This window comes from Eleutherodactylus coqui, unplaced genomic scaffold (assembly GCF_035609145.1).
Source record: "Eleutherodactylus coqui strain aEleCoq1 unplaced genomic scaffold, aEleCoq1.hap1 HAP1_SCAFFOLD_53, whole genome shotgun sequence".
Lineage (NCBI taxonomy): Eukaryota > Metazoa > Chordata > Amphibia > Anura > Eleutherodactylidae > Eleutherodactylus > Eleutherodactylus coqui.
The window spans coordinates 282860-308000 of NW_027101708.1; the positions used below are offsets into that span (position 1 = coordinate 282860).

The 25141-nt window shown below is 45.0% G+C and overlaps 1 long non-coding RNA gene across 1 annotated transcript; it reads left to right on the plus strand.

The window, feature by feature from the left end:
- The first annotated feature begins 244 nt into the window (after positions 1-244).
- LOC136590902 (uncharacterized) lies at positions 245-16281 on the plus strand. Its single transcript, XR_010787777.1, has 3 exons — positions 245-305; positions 15480-15563; positions 15831-16281. It is a non-coding gene; the product is annotated as an uncharacterized lncRNA (long non-coding RNA).
- The last annotated feature ends 8860 nt before the right edge of the window (positions 16282-25141 follow it).

Here is a 25141-nt window from a genome sequence, read left to right on the forward strand (position 1 = left end):
CCCCTCCATAATTTTACATACGGCTGGGCTTAAAGCCCGTGACCAGGTACCGTATATTTACAGTGCTTGGTCCAAAACGGGTTAAAGCCTGAAGTGGACATGTGCACTGAATTCGAGACACTTGTCTATGGAGGGCCACATGGTGGAAGTACAGGATTTCACACTGCTGGTGTAAGTGGCAAGAAAAACCGGTCAAGCAAGGAGGGGGGCTAAGAAAAGGCTGGACACTGTGACTCAGGGCTCAGGTGACCCACGTCCATGACTCAAGGCGGGCCGATTTGCATACAATGTGCAACAATATAAAAGTGAGTTTTTACAATAAAGATAAATCTTCGTGTGTTTACAAAGATATGTTCAGGTTCTGTGGCATGCAGCCAGCAGCTAAGAATCAACCACACTGAGGACAGAATCCCTGTAAGTTTATGCTAATTCTATTGGATACATATGTTACAATCTACGGAGCCTAGGGCAATGTTTCTCCACTTTAGTCATCAAGTTCTCCAACAGGTTATGATTGGAAGGTATCCTGTAGAGAAAACACTGTGACATTGTCTGACGCACTAATTACTGTATATCTTCTGTGCAAGACTAAGAAAAACAACAGGACAAGGACTAATACTGATAAGACAAAGTGATACAACAAAAAAAAGGGAAGGGTGGTGGGGGGAAGGAAAAGCAAAATCAGATCCCTGTGCTCTGATAGAAAAAATGTATAAGCCATGAAAGTGAGGGAGATAGACAACTGGGCGAGGACCCCTGTCAGGGGATCTACCCAGCGCTCTGCCCAGAAAGATTCTTATATTCATCCGAGTCTTGGAACTCCAACCAATGATGCCATGTTTTGGTAAACTTTTCCTGAGCATCTTTGAGTGATGCTGTGAGCTCTTCCATCTCCCTGATCTCACCTATAAGATGGAACCATAATGAAATGGAGGGCAGTAGCGTTTGTCTCAAGAGTTTGGAACACAAGCCCTTGCTGCGTTTACCAGATGTCTCACCACTGAGCGCCTATAGGTATATTCCGGGATGTCATTGAGGTGCAGGAGGAAGAATGCGGGTGATTTGGGCAGAGCAAAATCTGTGAATTTGGAGGCACACCCCTGACCTGAAACCTGCTAGCACAGGGCAATCCCAGAAAATGTGTAATAAGGTCCCCTGGTCTGCTCCGCATCCCCAACAAAGTGGGAAGACTGCAGGAAACATTTTGTGTAAATGGGAGGGCACCCTGTACCAGTGAGAAAGAATTTTAAATCCTGTTTTCCGAAACTTGCTTGAAATGGAGAACTTATGCGTGTAGGTGTAAATCTTGGTTAGCTGTTCAGGTGTAAACGATGACCCCAACTCTTTCTCCCAAGCTAAGATGTAAGAAAGTGTGGAGCTCCCCACATCCAGCATTAAAATATTATATATGCGAGAAAGAGTATGACGAGAGGGACTTGTCCCACTACAGAGTTGCTCAAATGGAGTCTTTGCACGTGAAAATCCCATGACCAAAGGTAAAGAAAGGAGAAAATGTCTGATTTGATGGATCTGCCTGAAATTCAACTGCACCGAGTCTGTGATGTTGGTCAACTCATCTACCGACAACCAAAGCCCCTCTGAGATAAAGTGGATTGCTCTAAACCTACCCTTGCGGAGCCAGAATTGAAACCTGCGACCCTTTAAGCTGGGGGGGGGGGGGGGAGGCCGAATTACCTAGGATGGGAAACAGGGGTGAGGGCATGGGTGAAACCCCAGGCTTGTGGAGAAGCCGAGACAGCACTCTAAGAGTGGGTCCTATTGTAGGATGCGACCTAAGCTCAGCCGTGATGTCTACTTGAACCCAAGGGAGGTCTGACAGGGGTATTGAGGAAAACGTCTGCTCCATTGAGATCCACTACTTGCAATCCGAGTGCCTATGCTAGTCAACCACTCTCATTAGCTGGGAAGCCTGGTGGCAAGCCACTAGATCTGGGAGGCTTAGGCCCCCCATTGCCTTGGGCCTTGACAGAAGGCTCCGGGCTATACGGGTAGGTTTATCTGCCCAGACAAACTTTGTGAGCAGGAAAGACAGATGTCTTAAAAAAAAGTCTTGGGATGTCAGTGGGTAAAGCTTGGAGAGTGTGCAAAACCCTGGGCAGAACGTTTATCTTGAATATTGAACACCTGCCAAACCAAGATAAAAGCCCTTTGTCCAGAAGGGGAGGTCTCTTTTAACCCCTTCATGACATGGCCTATTTTGGGCTTAAGGACGCAACAATTTTTGGCGGATTTTCTTCTCCGTTTAACAAAAGCCATAACTTTTTGATTTTTCCGGCCGTATGAGGGCTTGTTTTTTGCATGGCGAACTGTAGTTTTTATCGGTGCCACTTTTGGGTACATAGACTATATTGTAAAACTTTTTTTTTTTAATGATAGCAGGGAGAGAAAACGCATCAATTCTGCCATAGATTTTTTTTTTTACAGCGTTAATCATGCAGCATAAATGAGACTTTCCATTTTTTCTGCAGACCGGTACGGTTACAACGATACCAAAATTCTTACATTTTTTTTAGGTTTTCCCACTTTTCTGCAATAAAAACCCTTTTTTTTGGAAATCTTTTTTCTATTCTAAATCGTTGCATTCAAAGTCCTGTAACTTTTTTATTTTTTGATGTACGGCGCTCTGTGAGGGCTTATTTTTTGTGAGACAAGCTGTAGTTTTTACTGGTACCATTTTGGGGTACATACGGCTTTTATGATCACTTTTATTGCGTTTTTAGTGAGGCAAAATGCTAAAAATTAGCCTTTTGCCTCAGTTTTTTAGGGTTTTTTTTGCGTTTTTTCCGTGCACAGTCAAAAGCATGTGCAACTTATTGTACGCGTCGTTACGGACGCGACAATACCAAATATGTGGGGTTTTATCTTTTTTTTACCTTTTTTTATGCTAATCTGAGAAAAAGCATAAAAAATGGTTTTTAAACTCTTTTTTACATTTTTTTTATTCATTTTTTTAATCTTTGTTTTTTTTTTACACTGTTTGTGTCCCTCTGAGGGACTTATATCACTGCACTTATGTTCGCTGTCATAAGGCATGGCAGAGCTACTGCTCTGCCATGCCTTATCGCTTGTACATCGATTATAGGCATAGGCAATACAGGACGCCAGTGTCTGGCATCCAGTTACCATGGTGACAGGCCGGGCTCTCGCGATGTTATTGCGAGAGCCGGCCGGAGACACAGAGGGAGTCCGCTCCCTCTGTGAACTCTTTCCCTGCCGCGATCTATTTAGATCGCGGCAGGGAAGGGGTTTACAGCGGGGGGGGGGGCGCATCGCCGATGTCCCCCCGCTGTTGCAGCGGGACGCCAGCTGTGTCTGACAGCCGGCTCCCGCTGCGGGATAGCGCGGGATCATATTTGATCCCGCGCTATCCCCAGGACGTAAGTTTACGTCCTGTTGCGGGAAGTACCCTGCTGCCAGGACGTAAACTTACGCCCTGCAGCGGGAAGGTGTTAATGTTGTTTAAAAGATTCAGAAAATTGGCTGCATAGAGGTCGGAGATATGCGACATGAAATAGACCACTAGATATTTGATACTTTCTCTGGCCCACTTAAAGGCGAAGGAGCCCTGTATCTTGACTACCAACGAGAGAGGAGGGAAATATTAAGCGCTGCCGATTTTTGATAATTAATTTTGAAGTTAGAGAACGTGGCATAAATACAAAGTTCATTCAGAAGGACAGGAAGGGAGACCCTAGGGGATGACAAAAAGAACAGCAGATCGTCCGCATATGCAGCTACTTTGTGTACTGTATCCCCCATCCGGACACCCCCTATGTTGACTTTGGAACGGATATGCGAGGAGAGGTTCCAGGCACAGGATAAAGAGGAGAGGGGAGAGAGAACAACCCTGTCGTGTGCCGTTTGAAATGTTAAAGGGGGAAGAAAGCATACCATTTGCTTTGACTGAGGCGGTGGGGGAAGAGTATAAGCTAAAGATCCAGTTCAACATGTTGTGGCCTAACCCTAAATGGCATAGAGTTTCTCTCAAAAAATCCCAGTCAATCCTGTCAAGGGCCTTATCAGCATCAGCAGAGAGAAGGCATATGGGTAAGGAGGTTATTTTTGCCTGATGGATGATGTTAATAGCCCTGACAGTGTTGTCACATGCCTCTTGCAGAGGAACAAACCCCACTTGATCTCCGTGAATTATATCACTGAGAAGGGCTGATAAGCGATTGGCCAGGATTTTCGAGAAAAGTTTTAGATCTACATTTTAAAGAGATATAGAACGATAGCTCTGACCTTGAGATGGATCTCTACCTTCTTTCGGGGTTACCGTAATAAACGCTTTCAGGGTATCTCTTGGGGGGCTAACACCCGAGGTAAGGGAATTAAAAGCCTGGAGGAAATGAGGGGCAGAGTTTCAATGAGTGTCTTAAAGTATTGGAGGGTAAAACCATCCGGGCTGGGTGCTTTTCCTGTGTGGGATTCTTTTACTACGCAGGAGAGTTCCTCTTGTGAAATGGGTGATTCTAACATTTGAATTGCCTCTTGTGAAAGCTGAGGCATGCCTGAATTTTGAAGATAGTTTTGAATCAAAGATCTACGCGAGGATCTGTCTTGCTCCACGGGGGAAGGGGCAGGTTGTAAAGGGACTGGAAATAATCTCAGAATGCCTAGGCGATCTGTTGTGGCCCATGGAGGCTACGGCTCAATGGAGAGGAGATATTTGAAATATATGAACGAGTTCATTCTTTCTGTAAGGCCCAGGCCAGAGTACGACTGGGCTTATTGCCATACTCATAAAATTGTCTCCTGCATTTTGTCAACATGCCCTTAGCTCGAGCCATACACAGAGAGCATACCTTATCCCGCAATTGTACTAGCTCCAACACTGTCGCATCTAAAGTTTGTTTATGTGCCGACTCCAGGATCTGAATGCGATTGAGAAGTAGCCGTAGTGGGGTGCTGCGTTCTTTTTTTTAACTCTGGACCTGATACTGATGAGGGACCCCCAAATAACACACTTATGGGCCTCCCACACGGAAATCGGGGCTGTCACTTGATTTGTATTTTTGTTAAAGAATTCCTCTAGGGCATTTTGGATCTCACTTTTAATTACTGTGTCTTGTAGGAGAGAATCATTGAGAGGCTAATGCCACATCCTGTGGTGTAGTGAAGGAAAGGAGAGTGAGATAAAGACAAGGGCATGGTCTGAGAAAGATATGATGTCAATATGTGCTGATGTAATTAGAGGGAGACTGGCTTGTTGAAGCAGGAAGTAGTCAGTTCTGGAGTAGGAGTTGTGGGGACGAGAGAAAAAAGTAAAATCTTTTGTGGAAGGGTGACTGATTCTCTAATCATCGATTAATTGATGCTTGTGTAACCTGCGATGTGTGGATCCGGGCATGCTACTAACCCCTCTGGATGTATGAATAGATGAGTTAAGAGGAATATTTAGGTCACCCCCCCCCCTAGTACCAGGATGCCCTCCCGGAATTCCTCCAGGTACTCCAAGGCCCCCTCGAGTAAGGAAACCTTGGAGGAGTTGAGAAGATAAAGCGAGGCCAGGGTAACTGGGGTCTCTGCCAACTTACCCTTAATGAAGAGGTATCTACCTGCACCGTTCCCCCGTGTGTCTAGGTGTTCCCAGAGGATGGAGCTGGTCACCAGAATGGAGACTTCTTTGGTCTTGGAAACTGAGCAAGCGCTGTGATAGACATCCGCAAACCGAGCATCTCTCAGCTTAGGAATCGAATCCCCTCTGAATTGAGTTTCTTGTACAAAAGCGAAATGCGCTCTTTTTTGCTACAAAAGGCGGAGGAGGGAGTACCTTTTCTCCGGTATATTCAGACCCTGTGCATTAATAGAAAAAATATTCAGATTAGCATTAGCAGAAGACATCATTGAGTGGAGGGTGCGTCTACACCCATTCCAAAATCCTGGCAAATGTGTATACGAATTGGAGCAAGGGAAAGAGAAAAAAGGAAAAGAGAGACAGAAAGGGGAAAAGACCCCGAAGTTGCCTTACTATGGAGGGAAGGCGGTGAAGGGAAAGAGAAGAAAGAAAAAAAAAAAACAACATAGACACACCACTACAAGATACAACAGGAAGACGGGCAAGGGTTAGGAAAGCTGTAGAAAAGGAAATCCCTACTGAAGAGCAGTTGCACTATTAAACTAGGGGCGCAGACCCCCTTCTCGGGAGACAAATCACGGCCCACGAACCCTAAATGGGGAAACGCAGAACAGCAAGACAGACCTTGGAAAGCAGTCCTCACAGGAAAACCGGCACTAAAGAAGTGTATACAGGTGACACCTGGGTGAGGGGGAGCCCCAGAACCCACTAATGCCTAACTCTAGAGTGACAGGGGAGCAGAGTCAAGAGAAGCTGTGGGTTATAGAGGCGGTAGCCTGCCTGGCAGCATAAACTTTTAGAACCACTCCTGTCCCCTCATCCCCGTATAATATCTATGAGGGCTCTGGGAACAATATAGACTGCCTTGATAACCAGCTTTAGCCTTGATTTCTGGGGGATTTTACAGACATTCCTCTAGATAATACATCTCTTTGAGCAGGATCCTCTTTCATCGGTTGGCTAAAGTTGAAGTTGAGAAGGAGAGTCCAGTTCGGAAGCGGTATGGGTGGAGTCTCCAAGAAACTGAACACCCCCTCCGTGTCCTCTGGAGACTAAACACTAAAGCTGCGGCCCCGCCTTGTCAAAATGATGTGGAAAGGATGGCCCCATCTGTACGTGGCATCTGCGGCACGTGTCGCCTCCAATACCGGTCCTCATGTATAAGGTCAGTCTGGAGACATCCAGGAAGATAGTGATCTCTGAGCCCTTGAAGTTGACTGGACCCTGCTCCCAAGCGCAGCGCAAGAAGTCCTCCTTTTGTCTATAAAAATGAATATGGCAGATAACGTCTCTTGGGAAGTTGGAGTTACGCTTACGCGGTCCTGCTAGACGGTGAACTCTGTCCAACTCTATAATTCTGTTTTCTGGTCTGTTCAGAAGCATTTTAAAGGTGGCTACAATGCAGTCATGGAGGGCATCAGGTAGAATATCTTCAGATCGTTGCGGCGTCCCCTCCCTGTTTTTGATGTCGTCCAGGTGCAGAGCAAAGTCTCTCATCTGTACCCGCTGGTTGTTCAGAGATTGGGTTAAGTGCGGCACTTCCAGAGAGGTAGTTGTAGTTGCTTGCTCCAGAACCAGGATCCGTTCTGTTAGGAATTGGACTGACTGATTCACGGCCTGGATTGTTGTGCTATGTTTTTCTTCTATACGCCATATTTGTAGCTCCAGGTCAGTCTTAGTTGGTAAGGCGCGGACCATCTTTCATAGCTCCTTTAAGGTATGATTCAGATCTGTGGGCATTTGGAGAGAAGGGTCTTCTGAGTTTTGTAGACCAGACTGCGAGTGGAGAGCTGAAGCGGCAGGAGGAGAAGCATTCTCCGTGTACCGAAAGGATTCGGTGAAGGGGGATAGAATGCATTTAAGGTTGACATGTGCCTGTGGAGTTAGGGCCCCCGGAATGGGGGCTGTAATGTCCTGATTGATTAGTTGGAGGGATTGCCTATGGGTGCCCAGTGCCTGACTTGTGGGGAAGCTCAGCTGCGTGGAGGTATATATTGCTGGGGCTTGTGGTGTCACAAACTCAGTGCCCCTTTGATGTCGCTTCTGCAGGGGGTTAGAATTATCCCTGCTCCGCTAAGGCATAGGAGCTGCAGCCTGATGGAGTGTGGGGGGAGCACATGCACTTCAGACTCCATGCCATTGAAGAAGCTGACTGGTAATGGGCCCCTCTTCCTGTCCTCCTGCCACAGAGGAGGACTGGCAGCATTTGCCAGAATGTCTCCTCGCTGCCTCCCTCCATCCTGTACTGCCTTCCCTGCGTTAACTGCCAGAGGTGGTGTAAGCCCACTGTTGCTATGGGGAACCGGCAGGATGGACAACACACTCTTCTCCCCGCTGGTGTGGGACGCTGGACCCGGCATCAGCTTGTCTGCCGGCTCTGGGGCGGGGCCCGCAGCGCCGCTGGTGAGTCCCGATAGCCTTACTTGAAGGGGTGGTGTGGATTCCAGGCTTACCTGCAAAGATCGCTGGGAGGGGCCATGTTCGGAGACCAGCGGGGAGAAGGAGTGCTGCTGAGGAATCTTGAAAGTGAGACGCTCCCCTTCTTTCTGCCGGCCTTTACCATGCAGTAATTAGGGTATGTGGGACCGGAGCTCCTTCTTGCTGCTTCCTCATGCTGCCATGCCGAAGCCACGCCCTCTCTCCTGATAATTTTGTCTCCACTAATTATGCCCAAAAGAAGGTTTATCTTTGTTGTGGTCCTATATCAGCTGTTAACCCTTTAATGAAAAAAGCCTGTTTCAACCTTAATGACCAGGCCAAATTTTGAAAATCTGTCACTTTAACATAGAATAACTCCGTAAAGGTTTTGCATATCCAACTGATTCTGACATTGCTTTTTCGTCACATTTTGTACTTCATTTAGGTGGTAAAAATGGCCCGATAGAATTTGTGTATATTTATTAAAAGTGCCAAAATTGGGAAAATTTTGAAAAATTGTAATTTTTTTTTACATTTGCAACTGCAATATGTCAAATATGTACAAACATACTGTACGAATTTTTGATAGTTATATATTTCTATTTACTTTATTCTGGAAGCAAATTGGAAAAACTTTAGGAGACATACAAATTTAACATTGGTTATTAACATTTTGAGGAACATTTCGTTTTCATAGGTGTCAGAATGATAAATACCCCCACAAATGACCCCATTTAAAAAAAATACACATCTTAATGTATTCACTGAGGGGGTCGTGAGTATTTTGACCCCACAGTTTCTTTTCTGGAGTTAATGCAACTTAGAGGAGAAAAAAAAAAAAGTCATATTTTGGCAAATATGTCATTTTAAAGACCGTTTTATTTTCTATAGTGCATATGAAAATGAGGATTTTTACCCCAAAATGGATATCTCCGTTTCTCCTGTGTTCATAAAAATACCCATTGTGACCATAATATTATGTCTGTATGCACAACGGGGCCCAAACTCGAAAGGAGCAGTCGGTGGCTTTCGCTTGAAGGTGTCTTGCTTGAAGGTGTCTTGCTTGAAGGTGTCTTGCTTAAAGGTGTGTTGCTTGAAGGTGTCTTGCTTGAAGGTGTCTTGCTGAAGGTGTCTTGCTGAAGGTGTGTTGCTTGAAGGTGTTTTAGTCCCCATAGCACATTTGTAGAACCCTTGAGCTGCCAAAACAATACAGAAACCCACAAATGACCGCATTTTGAAAGCTAAAAACCTTAACGAATGAATCCAGGGGTGTACTGCATATTTTAACCCCACAGTTTTTGAATGAATCTAAGCAAACAGAAAGAGAAAATTACGATATTTTTGGCAATTATGTCATTTTAAAAACAGTTTTTTTTATACAGCAAACATCTGAATGAAGACCTGCAGCCTAAAAGTGAGCCCCCTGTTTGTCCTGTGTTCAGAAACTTACCCATTGTGGCCCTAATCTTATGTCTGTATGTAAAATTTTGTTTAACTTTTACGTGATCGCCACTATCTATTGGATAACGGCAATCATGTGACCGGGGACCACTCACTGCGGCACTCGGTCACTGCTCCAGGCTCTCAGCTACCTTTACTAGCTAGGAGCAAGGAGATTTTAAATTTCCCGGGCCCTCTCCCAGCTTCTGCGCTTGTGTCTGCCATTTTGCCAATTTGCGCATGCGCCGAAGTTGGGGAAAGGTCTGCGGGTAAAAATCCCATCGGGCAACATCGCCGGAGGCCTTAGATAAGTAATTTCTCCCCCACTCATGGTTCGGATCTATGACGTGTTTGTTGTTAACCATTAGATAGCGGTGATCACGTTACCAGATACCACTGACCACGTCTCCCGTGAAATCTCCGGGCTCTTGGCTATGTTTGGTAGCCAGGAGCAGGGAGACTTTAACACCTTAGTGACCAAGCCTGTTTGCACCTTAATGACCAGACCAAATTTAGCAAATCTGACTTGTGTCACTTTAACATAAAATAGCTCCGTAAAGGTTTTGCATATCCAAGTGATTCTGACAATGTTTTTTCGCCACATGTTGTACTTCATTTAGGTGGTAAAAATAGCCCAATAGAATTTGTGTACAATTATTAAAAGTGCCAAAATTGAGAAATTTTTTTTTAATTGTCATTTTTTCACATTTTTAATTGTAATATATCAAATATGTGCAAACATACTGTACAAATTTTTGATAAGATATATATTTCCATCTGTTTACTTCATTCTGGACGCACATTTGAAAAGCTTTCGTTTTTTTTTTTAAACCATTTAGGAGACGTAGAAATTTGACATTGATTATTAACATTTTGAGGAACACTTTGTTTTTCTAAACCAAGCCAACATTGCAAAGGCTCAGAGACAAATGACCCCATTTTAAAAACTACACCCCTTAATGTATTCACTGAGGGGGGTCAGGAGTATTTTGACCCCATGTTTTTTTTTCAGGAGTTAATGCAATTTAGAGGAGAAAAATAAAATTTCAGATTTCTGCATATATGTCCTTTTAAAGGCAGTTTTTTGCACATAAAAATGAGGATTTGCACCCCAAAATGGATACCCTTGTCTGTCCTGTGTTCAGAAACATACCCATTAATATTATGTCCGTATGCACAAAGGGGCTCAAAGCAAAAGGAGCAGCCAGTGGCTTTGACAACAGAGATTTTGCTTGAAGGTGTTTCAGGCCCCATTGCCCACTTGTAGAGCCCTTGAGCAGCCAAAACGATATAGAACCCCCACAAATGACCCCATTTTGAAAACTAGACCCCTTAACAAATTCATCTAGGGGTGTACTGCTTATTTTGACCCCACAGTTTTTGAATGAATCTAAGCAAAGCAGAAGGAAAAAATTACGATTTTCATTTTTTTTAGCAATTGTGTCATTTTAAAAACATTTTTTTTGTACAGCACACATATCAATGAAGACTTGCACCCTAAAATGGATACCCCTGTTTGTCCTGTGTTCAGAAACATATATATTGTGGCCCTGAACTTCTGTTTGGATACACTACGGGGCCCAAACTGAAAGGAGCAGCTGATGGCTTTCAGAATAGACATTTTGTTTGAAGCTGATTTAGGTCCATTGCCCACTTGTAGAGCCCTTGAGCGGCCAAAGTGATATAGGACCCCCACAAATTACCCCATTTTGAAAACTAGACCCCTTAACGAATTCATCTAGGGGTGTACTGCTTATTTTGACCCCACAGTTTTTGAATGAATCTAAGCAAAGCAGAAGGAAAAAGTTTGTATTTTCATTTTTTGGGCAAATGTGTCATTTTAAAAACTGTTTTTTTTTGTACAGCACATAGATGAATGAAGACTTGCACCCCAAAATGGATACCCCCGTTTGTCCTGTGTTCAGAGACAAACTCATTGTGGCCCTAATCTTATGTTTATATGCACAACGGGGCCCAAAATGAAAAGGAGCAGCCGATGGCTTTCAGAACAGACATTTTGCTTGAAGGTGTTTTAGGCCCCATTGCTCACTTGTAGAACCCGTGAGCGGCCAAAACGACAGAGAACCCCAACAAATGACCCCATTTTGAAAACTAGACCCTTAAATGAATTTATCTAGGGGTATACTGTGTATTTTGATCCCACAGTTTTGAATGAACGTAAGCAAAGCAGAAGGAAAAGAAATACAATTTTCATTTTTTTTGACAATTGTGTCACTTTAAAAGCAGTTTTTCTGTGCAGCACAAGCATGAATGAAAACTTTCACCCCAAAATGGATCCCCCTGTTTGTTGCGTGTTCAGAAACATACCCATTGTGGCCCCAATCTGCTTACAGGACACATGGCTAGGCCCATAATGGAGGGAACGCCCGTTGGATTTCAGGGCACAACTGAATAAATTCCAAGCCCCATTGCCCATTAGTACGTAAAAAAAATTGACTTCCTAAAAATAATCTCCCCTCACCATCCACATTTTTTGGCATTCCCTAAATATTAGATAAAAGTAATAATGTAAGCTGCGTTTTATGTCCGAAAAAGGGGGTAATAACGGAGACTGCTTGGAATAGGCACATGGGGCAAGAAAACCGTATAAGCACCCTCCTCCCAAGCTTTCTTGGGTTGGTATTTCGTGACCTCAGTGGCAAGGATGGGGTGTAAAGTGGCGCTCTGTGAGGCTTCGTAATCTTGCTACGGTGCAGCGGTCTCAAACAGAAGGCACTCAACAAGCTGCTCCTGGAACTACAGGAAGGCAAGCGTTCCCGGGGCTTCTTGTAAATTATGTATTACAGGTAGCGGTCTGAATAACGCCGGGCTCACACGGCCGTATGTGGAATCCGCTTGCGGAGGCCCGCAGCGGATCCCACCTATGTGCCGGTCCATGACGCTGCGTACGGCATCGTAATGTACTGCGCATAACTGCGTAATTGCACAGGAAGTCATGCACAGTACACAGTTTTTTGTTTATATTTCGCTTAGAGATGACCCGGGTACCCGCAGCTCGTGCACAATGTGTTTGTATATGGGCTGCAGGTATATCCATGGTCATAGAGAACAATGGGCTCTAGGTCGCGGATATCCGCGGTAAAATATAACATGTTGTGTTCTGTTTTCTGCGAGTGGATTACGTAATTCCGACCCGCTAATTGGGGGAATTGTGTAATCCAATGCATGTGATTGATCCGTGGATTACCGCTGATCAAGCGCATGCAGAACCCGTAATTCCTCTCCGGTCATGTGTGACCGGCCTAATGTTAGATCGCTACTTTTTTATCACGTGATCGGGGACCGCTCAACGAGGCCACCAGTCACTGCTCCAAGCACTCAGCGACCGTTGGTCGCTGGGAGCAAGGAGATTTAAAATTGCCTGGGCTCCCCGTCTCCTGTGAATGTGTTCGGCATTTTGCCGGCGGGCGCATGCGCAGCAGCCGGAAGGGTCCATGGAGGATAATCGCATCTGGATTCAAATGCGTAATCCTCCGAGAAGATGTTTCATCTCCTCTCACCGATCGCATCGATGAGGGGAGATGAAACTTCCACTTTTTAAAGAACTTTTACGTGATCACCATTATGCATTGGATAACGGCGATCCCGTGACCAGTAACCGCATACCGCGGCCCCCCGTGACATCTCCAGGCTCTTAAATTTTCAAATTTCCTGGGCAATCCTTCACTTTTGCGCATTTGTCCGCCATCATGCTGACAGGCGCATGTGCCGAAGCTGTGGTAAGGTCCACGGATCAACATCCCATCAGGGGACAAATCCGGGAACCTTGAGTACGTAATTTCATCTCTCCTTATGGATACGATCCCTAAGGGGAGATGAAACTTTAACTTTTTAAACTTTTTTTAAAAAACGTTTTAACCGCATACAGCGTTCCTCAGTCATATCTCCCTGCACTCGGCTATCTGTGACAGCCGGGTGCAGGGAGATTTTGAATTTGCCGGGCTCACCGGCCTTCTGCGCATGCGCGCCACATCGGCGCATGCGCAGAAGCCAGCGGTGGATCCGAGAGCGGCGGTAGGACTTGCAGGAAGGGAGGTGAGTATTTTCACCTTCCCGCAATCCAGTGTTTAGTATTTATCCTGCCTGAGGGCTCAGTCATACGGGCGTTTTAACACACACATTTTTGTGCGCAATATGCATGTGTTCAAAAGTCCACATGACCGAAGCACGCGTCACGCCGAAAAAAACGTACCTAGCAGCGTTTTTCCGCCACATAAATTCGCAATGCGCAGCAATATGCACATGAATGTTTGAGCGTCTGGAACTTGATCCTCGCACATCTATTTGTGGTTCAGCCCACTACAAGGAGTTATAAATTGGCTGTAATGAGGCCTTCGCTTCATTCTGCTTCTGGTTCGACCTGGATGTGAAAGACATTACTGGACTTGGAGACATGGAGTCAGGAGGAGGAGGAGGGCCAGGAGGTACTGGGTGCCTCCGATGGTGTCGCAGCGTGAACGTATTACGCTGTTTTACTCCCTGTACGCAGACCTGAGGCAGTACCCAGACAAGTTCATCGCCTTTTGTCGTTTGTCAGTCGTCATGTTCGATAAACTTCTGGAGGTGGTGAGTTCCGGGATTACCCACAGAGATACCAACATGCGTGAGTGTATTTGTGCTGAGCAAAGACTCCTGGTCACTCTGCGGTAAGTGAACATCTGTCTCTAGGTCACATCATGTATGTAATTATGTTTGATCCCTTCCCTGTGTTGGCTTTGTCTCTTTGACTAGACATGTTTGGTTATTAGGCTGCATCTTTGATTTGCCAGCACATTAGCAAACCTAACACCTACACCTGAAACACCATCACAGGCTCCACTGCCACGGCACATATGGTTTGACTTTTCAGTAATTAAAAAGGCTAACTGTGTAGGTGTTAACGTTCCCTTTTACAGGCATTAATACCTAATAATAAGCCACACTTTGGTGCGAAAGCCCTTTGTCAGTGCTTCCAGTATGGGTAGGCGGCTGAGGGATAAGCAGCTTTCTGTGCCTACGCCCATTTGTCTTCATGGCGAATGAGGCATTTGGCCTGTCTAATCATGTTCTGTGTCCCTTTGCTCGCAGGAACATTGACACCAGGAGGCAGGTCTTTAATTACCACCTCACACATGCCCGGAATTATGTGGAGTGTGCATTTGGGATTCTCATTAATCATTGGCGAGTGTTACTAAGTGCCATTCAGCTGGGTCCTGACAACGTGTCTGCGGTAATTTGCACCTGTGTGGTTCTACATAATTTGTTCCAGCAACATGATATGGTTTTGAATACTGTGGATGCTTTACCCACTGCTTTTGGGGGCGAAGTTTAGGAGGAGTCTGTGCAGTATGGTAGGCCAGCACACTCTGTCATCCAAGTCAGGGACCTCTTCGCGGAGTACTTCCTCTCTCGACAGGGAGCGCTTTCGTGGCCAATGAGCTGGTTTCTCAAAATAGTATTTTTTTTTAAAGCTGGCTGTGCCCACATTTTTTATTAGTTAGATTATTTTTGGCACTTTTTGGCAGTTAGGGACTTGCAAATAACAAGGACCCTTGACGTGGGTTGCGAGCTGGTACTAAATTGGCCATCTTCCGCTCGATATAGCAAGTGTTATCTCCCACTTGGGGCCTATTTTGGATATTTTGGCCAAGGAGCAGAAGGTGGCCAATGTAGTGAACCAATACCTCGTTTTTGCCTCATCCAAGGGACTCCTTTTAAAAATGAGACGTGATATTTTTCTGCTTCAACTGTGGCCCTCGTCGTATTTTGTTGCTAAGTGCGGTCACCTCTGTTCTCCTAGGAAATCAGCTCACCAGTTGTGTGTATATAGTGCAAATTTGGCAGGCTGTGATTTAGGTTTTTACCAGCCAAATTACAATAGGCTTGCAGATGTTTGTGCCGTTATGGGCCATAACCACAAACCTTTTCAAACATTACATTCTATACAGTTAGAAGGGCATATTTTGTGTTGCCAGATAAATATGGCTGAGCGTTATAACCTTTTTTTTGTCATTCTCTATAGGTATTCTGGTGTGGTTAATGAGCGCCATCACACTAGGGATGCAGCAACACTATCTTTTATAGAAGACGTGTGAATGTTGTCCAGGTAAATGGCAAGGCCACAAATTTATTGTGTTTGTAAGGGATGCCAATATGACCCCTCCCAAAGAATCACGTATATGAGCAAATCTTGTGCTGTTGCCACTCTAGTTATGTTGGCTGATAGAAAGATTTTCATACATCATTTACAACATTTCCTCCTACTGATAGTGTTTTTCAAATATTCACTAAACGAGAGTATATGTTTTAGAGATATATTTGATGGAAATGTTTGTTTTTGGAGTGATTTCAAATATGTGCATTTTTTGTATAGGTCTAATCAGAGGATTGCATTGGCTTACTGGTTGTGTAACCAAAATCAGGTCATCAGATGTTGGAACATTTCACAGATATTGGCCACCTTTTTTCAAACATATATGCTTGCCATGCAAGGACAAATCGTTAATTCCGAAATGAAGTGCCCAGACTAACCACACCCTGCAAATGTAGAAGCTCAAGTATTGTCGCCTGGACCACCGTTGTAAGAATGTGTTAACAGTGACTATTGTGCCCTACATTAGGATGAATGGACTGTGTCCCTTCTAATGTATGTTTTTATTTCTATGTGAACTACATGTATTGATCTGAGTAAATTATAGTTCCATGCAAAAAAAGCTTTGCAGCTCTAAGCACTCACCCACCATAAAAGTCTGTCCATGTGAAAAGCCATAGTACCTTTCAGGGAAATAAAAAAGGGCCAAACAAGGTACCCAAGTTGTGTCTAGGAGTGAAACTCAGCATGTTGTGTTTTATTTTGTTAGTTTTCCTAGTTTTTCTAGTAATGTTGGTCACCAGGACTAATATACTTCCCCTCACATATGTGTACCTCACCTGATGTGTGTTGCAGCAAGCATTTTACCAGTGACATCCGAATGAAAGACTTCCCTGTGTTTGGCAAAAAGAGTCCCGTTGTGTTGATTGTTAAAAGATTATAACCAGAGATGAGCGAGTATACTCGCTAAGACAAACTACTCGAGCGAGTAGTGCCTTATTTGAGTACCTGCCCGCTTGTCTCTACAGATTCGGCTGCTGGCGGGGGGCGGGGGAGAGTGGGGAGGAATGGAGGGGAGATCTCTCTCTCCCCCTCTCTCCCCCCCCCCCCCCGCTCCCCTCTGCTCACCGCCGCAACTCACCTCTCACCCTCGCCGGCAGCCGAATCTTTAGAGACGAGCGGGGAGATACTCGGCTAAGGCACTACTCGCTCGAGTAGTTTGCCTTAGCGAGTATGCTCGCTCATCTCTAGTTATAATAAGAAGATGACAGTTTTTTTTTTTGGGGGGGGGGGGGGTGAAAAACTTGTGCAAAACTGGCAAGTGTAAATAACAAGCCAACCTGGCTCAAATATAGATCTATTTATAAACATATAACATTTCTGGGATGGCACAAAATCAAGCTTCTGTTTCCAGATGATGAACCAGCAGAAATGATGGCAACGCAGGGCCCTTTCTGCACCCCCACAAGCATAAGTCAATGTGCCATTGAAAGATCCATGGGCATGGACTGGGACTGTGTGGAGGTGGAAGGTGGGTGGAGCGACCTCTGCTCCATCGTCGGGAAGTGATGTACTCCCCACTGATGGAGGTTGGCCAGGCGCTCACAGACTCGGTCTAGGCCACTCTGCAGCACATCGATCTGCAGGCGACACAGACAAAACTCGTTGAAGAACCAGGCCCCCCTCTCATCAGGGTGAACATCTCTCCACGCTGTGGGTCAAACAAAAATCAAAAATGATTGCTAAACAGTCCTAACAGCAAATGCACATTTGTTTCAGTCATTAATATTATTTGAATTTGCCTCAAAAGTAGGAACATGAGAGAAGTCATGTGTCCCTTGGTCCCTTGCTCACCCACTGTGGGTGGAGACCACATTCATTATTTCAGCTGTGTGCAGCGTTGTCTGAGCCAAATATTCAAGGAACATTTGGCTGCCTATCCTACTGTTATCCCAGATGGTTATTTGCTCAGGCCCCAGTGTGTAACCAGTGTGTTGCAATTACCAGTCACAGGGCGGGACGGGACCAAGTCAGGTCTCTCCCTCTCCACCAGAGGCTGTAGGGACCTCAGAGGAGCCAGTCCGACAGGGGAACCCTCTGCTGATACTGGCTCACTGGCAGGGGGCTCTTCTGCAGACAAGGAGAGCGAGGCATTGTTTAAATATATTTAACAAATCTATAATTGAGTTAACACGACCGTATGCTTTTATTATTGCTGTGCAGTCTTTTACACTTATCGGGTGGCTCTACTGGAGTGACTTCTGGTGGAAGTGGGGCCTGGCAGGCCAGCCGCGGTGTAGAAGGGCCGGCCTGCCCAGATTCTACCCTGTGACTTTGTGTCTCATCTGTTGGGACATTAAAGTGAACACTAATTTAGGCACAAATCAAAACAAGAGCAGCATGCTTGTAATTACATGTAGAAGTAAGGCCTTGAAATATCCAATGAATAACGGGCACAGACTATGTGGCATGGATCTTTTAAAATATTCTACCACATTGCCAAAGGCTGTCAGGAAGGCACGTTGTTTTGACAGCTGTAATATTTACACATTTTTAAAATGGAGAGTACTTAAATACATACTTTGAAAATACACTCTGATGGGCATGGCCATGGGACAATCGTGTGACCTCAAGCTCTATGATGTGCTTCATACACACTCCATTGCGTACCACACTTCAGACTCCATAAGTTCAAGGTGCCAGTCTGTGCCAGTATGTTTCTGTTGCTAAAGTGTACATTTTATGTGTTGCACTAGGGCTGAAGGTGTATAAGCCACGCACTAAATGTTCTTATGATTGGGCGAAAAACCCCCCCAAAAACTGCCTTTTGCCACCCACAACATCAATATGTGTCAACACTTTCCAATCACACCCAATCACACACTTGTGTTACCTCTTTCCTGTGTATGAGAGGCAGCCTCAGTGGTAGAGACTGGAGAGGGAGACGTCTGCCTCCTTGTGTCTTCCCTTAATGTACGCCCCTGATCTGGTGAACTGCAGTCTGTACTCCTCTGCAATGGCGGGGGAATAATCCCCGCGACCAGCTCGCCAGCCAGATTGATGTTGGAAATATGCAGGGGCCCTGGCCGTCGGATATTGGAGCCAATTCTCATATATTGTACTCCAGGCGTCTCCCCTACTGTGGAGACGCCAGTGGTCTAAAAACCAGAACACCTCCATAACTGGACACTCATTGAGTGCGGCATTAAGCACCATCTCCACAGCAACCCTCACTTTCCCCTGTAGCAGTGGGCAGCTATCGCAAACGTCAGGCAATCAAGCGACCAAATAAATCAGCCCAATTATCATCTGCCCGGGATTGCAAATATTGCAATGCAGCACACTCTAGATCTCCGGGCACATGATGATGGGCCTGCTATGATCGTCGATGCCGAGGGGAAGCCCTAGGGGGATTCCTTTGGGGCCTACTAGGGCTCCACCTAGGGGGATTCCTTCCCGAGAGGAATCCCAAGGGGGAGTCAAACCAGGAGACCTAAGGGGACTACTGGATTGATGCCTAGGGGGATTCCTTCAGGACCATCAAGAGGAATCCCAAGGGGGAGTCCAACGAGGAAACACTGTGGGAGGACAAACCATGCATTTAAATGGGTACACAAACAATGTCTTTACAGGAGTGGTTTATACACACTGGTAGTGGGATGAAAGACATACAATTTTTACATTAAAACAAGCCATCTGTACTAATTGTTGTTTTTTTCCAACATAACCTACTGGGGCCCCCTACTGCAATATTCATTTCTACTTACGGGGGAAGGTTCCATAACTGGACACAGAAACTTTAACTGCTCTGCAGATTTGTACGTCCGCGCCCATGAGCCCTGTTCATGCCTTTTTATGAGGCTCTTGCGAAAGGCATCGCGTATTGAACGCCATGATGTCATAACTTCAGCAACTAAAAAAGGATAAGACAACAAAAAACAAAGTGATCAAACAAATGTCAATGCAACATAAACATAGGAATCGCGAAAAAAAACCACCCAAAAACATGTACCTATCAGGACACAAAATAACGCCACAGAAAAGGGCCCAACGCATAAAGCAATGGCATGCAAGTGTTTCAGGCCATTAGGTCAGACTACATAAATATCATAAAGGCACATACACGGCAACTATAATTCACGTACACAGGGTGAAAAACACAGACTAAGTAAACAGATACTTACAAGCAATTTGGGCAAACATAACGTGGTTGGGCAAAAGCAATAATATAGTGTGAGCAGGATGCAAAAACAAAGAATACATTCATTCCACTCTTTTCATTCCGGGTACTGACGCTGAATGAACGCCATTGCATCCTATATGTTGCTTGGGCAACCTTCTCCCACAGCACAATCTTTTGTCCGCTGTTCTTCTACGCTCTGCAGCGCGTATCCCTCAAGGAGGGCCGCCTCTCCACAGTGCGGATCAAATAATTTTTCTCCATATTGTTTTTTGTTATAAATGTCAGCCATACTTCACCCACGCTACCAGGAAACTTTTATAGTGAACGCATAGAGGCGGGGGGAGGGGCGCAGGCAATGCAAAAGTTCTTTCAATGCCTTCATTCACACGACCTCTTTGGCCAGAAGTTACACAGTTGCCCCGAAAAGGGTAACATCATCAGCGTGTGCTATTGATTTCACTTTCAGCATAGAAGCCTATGCACTTGCTCAGATGATGGGAGTATAGTGCGGCGTGCTTGAAAAAACACAATAGCAGACAATCGCAAATCCTGCGTTTTTGCAAAAATTCTTTGCAAATGCAGAACACAGCTAGCTGCGTTTTAACAAACGTGTCCTATAATTTTCGCCGCAGACGTTTTTGCGCATGTAAAAATCACACATGTGACCGCTCTCATTGGAAAGCATTGGTTCTATATAGTGGAATTTTTTCTAACGCGTGAATAATCGGATGTTGAAACGCCCGTGTGAGTGAGCCCTGAAAGTCAGTAATAACGACTTGCCAACGAATAATGAGACTAAAATTTATAGTCTCTAAATTGATGTTAGGGGGTCAATACCAGGCCAACGTGTTACATCTGCTCTGGGTTTCTCATATTGCATAATCTCCACTAATGTAGAAACCCCCCTCCGAGATTCAGACCCTTTCTGATAGTATCAAAGATGGTTATAAACTTATATTGCCAAATTTTTCTGTGATGTTTGGACTTAAAATTGCCTTTAAGTATGATAACTTTCATAGGTTGTATGTTGCGTCTGTGACTAAAAAAAAATGCTTTGCCACGTGTAATTCTGGCTTTCTCTCTTTAATCGTGTGGCGATGCGATCTCATCCTCACTTTCTGTTAGGTTTTGAAAGCTTGCTATAACATCATGTATTAAAAGTTATCATATCTACAAGATTACTTGGTTTCTCTTACTTAAACTAATCACACTTTTGCCGGTCCGTGTAAAAGGGCCATAACCTCTTAGCTAATGTTTAGTTAATGATGTGGATGTAACTTGCAATCTTTATGCTTTGTATATAGATATGATAATTTACTATAAAAGGACAATCATTCACCACTATGCTCAATTATCACTTAATTAACTCTCTTTAAAGCGTAATCTGAACTTTGCCTTGCTCCTTGCAGCGATATATTAATTGGTGTTACAAACAGGATTATGCTGAGAGTAATAGTCATTTTAAAGTAAAATTCTGATCTGAAATTTAAAGAACGCCTTCTGATAATCCGGCATAGTACAAAAATGTTATTTAAGAAAATCCGCCATAGTATGAAAATGTTGGTGTCTAAAAACAATGAAGTGTCTGTTGAATCAACAGTTATTGCAGGGGGGAATAAAGCACCCTATAATATATTGGCCCCTGAGTGGTTGCAGTGTGTAGGATTGATGAGCCCTGGGATGATGTGATGGACGGCGGAGAACCTGCGGATATTGTGAAATCTCTGCAAAAAGTAAAGGTAGAAAAGGGCAGAGAATTTGCTTCTGTGTCGAAGAGGATGGATACTGTTGAGTGCAAATCGAAAGATGCATGATACATATTAGACTGTGTTGCAGGAAGTGCAACAACTGGAAAAGGAGGTGTGTGATGTATGTAGCTCTCTGGTGATGGTGCAATGTCAGAACAGCTTGCTTATGATAAAGCAGATCAATACAGTACAATCACTGAAAAATAAGGTGACCAAACGTCCAAGTTTAGGCAGAACAGTCCCACTTTGGGACCCTGTGGGCCACTTTCTCCACTGTCCCAAGCGGGACAGGCATTTGTCCTGCTTTCATGATGTCTCTCCTGCTTTCAGCACACGGGATCACCATGAAGGTGATTACCAGTTGGGGTGCTGCAGTTCCCCAGCTAGTAATCCCTCACTGGCACTGCTGCAGAATGTACACACTGACAGCAGTGTGTGCACCTGGGATCTCCCCCCCCCAGACTTCTGGAGGAGGAGAGCATAGGGGAGGAGGAGTCAGGTGCACACACCTCTGCCCACAGCAGCGCCGTTGTGCAGCAGCGCTATGCAGACCAAGAGGATATAAGTATATGGATTTCAGGGGGGCTCTACTACTGAGGCTACTGTGGGGGTCACTGTTACTACTGGGATCGATATAGGGGACACTATTTGTAATATGTTGACGAGGAGGAAAAAGAGGGGTGGAGCAAAACCCGTACCGTTGTGTTTGTTGTGAACAATGATACTATAAAAGTTGTGAAGTGAAGTGATAACTTCAATAATGGAGGTGCTGCCTGACCAGATGACGCACCACCTGGTAGCATGATAGAGTAAGAGAATAGAAAAAAACTGGCAATGGAGAAGGCGCAACACTCCAGATTAAAGCAAATAGGAAGTGACCAAAGGTATGTGAAACTTTTCCTTTTATTTAATAAAGTATGTGATCAGCTTATGAAATCACGTTTCGGGGATAACCCCTTCGTGAGTTCAGCTGGTGTTTAAAATATACAGGCAATTGGTGGGTCCCAAAAGGGTTAATCATTAGATCTGTTTGCCGGTGGAGTGCGGGTCAGCCAGGGCAGGAGCAGGAGACGGCATGGCATGGTGTTGTCTCTGGATGCCTTAAAGAGATCATCAGAATGAACCAATGTCCATGAACCAAACTAAATTTCACTTACACTACTAGGGCTAGTAAAGGAGTGACTATTACTACTGTGGCTAATATAGGAGTCACTTACTACTGCGGCTGATACAGGGGACATTATTACTACTGAGGCGACTGTGGGGTCACTATTACTACTGGGGCTGACATAGGGGACACTATTACTACTGAGGACACTGTAAGGGTCACTATTACTACTGGGGCTGACATAGGGGACACTATTACTACTGAGGACACTGTAAGGGTCACTATTACTACTGTGGCTAATATAGGAGTCACTTACTACTGCGGCTGATACAGGGGACATTATTACTACTGAGGCGACTGTGGGGTCACTATTACTACTGGGGCTGACATAGGGGACACTATTACTACTGAGGACACTGTAAGGGTCACTATTACTACTGGGACAAAAATAGGTGACATTATCACTACTGAGGACACTGTAGGGGTCACTATTATTACTGGGGCCAATATAGGGGGACACGATTACTACTAGAGCTAATATAGGAGTGACTTTTACTACTGTAGCTAATATAGGGGTCACTTACTACTGCGGCTCAGATAAGGGACATTATAACTACTGAGGCAACTGTGGGGTCACTATTACTACTGGGTCTGATATGGGGGACACTGTTACTACTGATGACACTGTGCGGGTCACTATTACTACTGGGGCTGATGTAGGGGACACTATTAATACCGAGGGCACACTGCACGTGGCAGCATAACTCAAGTTGACTTACGGTATGTTTACATGTAGAGGAAATACTGCAGAATGTCTGCAGCAGAAATTTCCACTGTAAATTCCGCAGCACTTCTGCATCCAAAAACCAGTCAAAATTCTTACCATTGGTATTTGCAACTGGTTTCACACTATGCGGCGCTCCTCCTGACGTCCTTCAGAGGCTTCCTGCTGTCAGCGCTCCCGGTTTCCGGTTCCCAGTGGCCTGGTAAGTTTCTGCTTGGATTTTGTGCAGTTTTTTTCTCATCCACTTTGGTGCTAATATAAATGCAGCGGAATCTCTGTGCAGAGGGTCCGCACTGTAATTCTGCAGCAATTCCGCCCCATGTGAACTCAGCCTTATAGTTTTTTCAATGCAAATGTGTGGTTTGTCAAGGGTATGGTTATTTGGGTTTTGTTTGGAGGGAAAACTATGAAAATTCTGTGAATATATCTTGTATAATATTCTACTTGTGAAAAAGTATTGTGACAAATCCAGGAATGGGGTGTGATAAATAAGCAACTGTACTGATGATAATTTAAGATTATTGTGTTATAAACTTCATTGACTTGCAATATTTGATACCGCAATAATTAATTGGTCTTATGTTTTGTTTAAATTACTAATCATTGGGGGCGTGGCCTGGAGTGAGTCCGAGACGGCAGCGTTTGTGTAGGCTCCGCTCGGCAGCTACTCTCAGCGACTCTAAAGCAAGTAGTGGACTCGGGAAACTCACCCCTCAGCAGGATAAACCTCTCAGGAGCATGGCGGCAGCAAGAAGGAGAACTTCCAAAGCGGTCTCGACACGTCTGGAGGAGTTCTTTGTCCCGCTCGGCTCTTTCCCGGAAATGGCGGCAGAAGAGGTGCCTGATGCAGCAGCGGGAACCCCGGTAAGAGACCTCCACAAGTCCCTGATCCCAATTCCCGCGGGCAGAGAGGAAGGAGACAGTGGGCAGAAGGGGTTAAAAGGAGCAGGACAAGAAGAGAAAGGCCCATCAGGAGGGAATAAATTAAAAACCGGGGCCCCCACAAGCCGTAGTTCCAAAAACAAAATGGCGCCGGCAGAAACACAGGGCGTTCACTCTGCTTCAAACAGCCCAGCTAAACAAAGGCAGAGAATGTTAGAAGACACAGAGGGAGAGAGCCCTGATACAATTACACCCCAATCTGCAAGCGACTTATTAGGAGAGAATACACTAATAACCGGGGCTTCCACAAGCCGCAGCTCCAAAAATAAAATGGCGCCGGCAGTAACACAGGGCGTCCACTCTGCTTCAGACAGCCCAGCTAAACAAAGGCAAAGAATGTCAGAAGCCACAGAGGGAGAGAGCCCTGATACAACCGCACCCCAATCTGCAAACGGTTTATTAGGAGAGAATACACTAATAATTGGGGCTTCCACAAGCCGCAGCTCCAAAAACAAAATGGCGCCGGCAGCAACACAAGGCGTTTACTCTGCGTCAAATAGCCCAGCTAAGCAGAGGCAAAGAATGATAGAGGACACAGAGGGTGAGAGCCCTGTTACAATTGCATCCCTTCCTGTAAATGAAGGAGAAATCGATAATCTGCCAGCCTCAGACAAACCGACTTCCGAGTCATATATTAAAGAGGCGATATTAGCTTTGAGAAATACTCTTCAAGTGGACCTGAAAGGCTTGTCTCATTATGTCGACACGTCAATTTCAGAAGTTACTAACAGATTAAACAATACCGAGAATAAAATGGAAGAGCTTGTGAAATCGCACAACGAGCTTATCGATGCCCACTACGAATTAGAAGAAAATGTTATCAAGTTG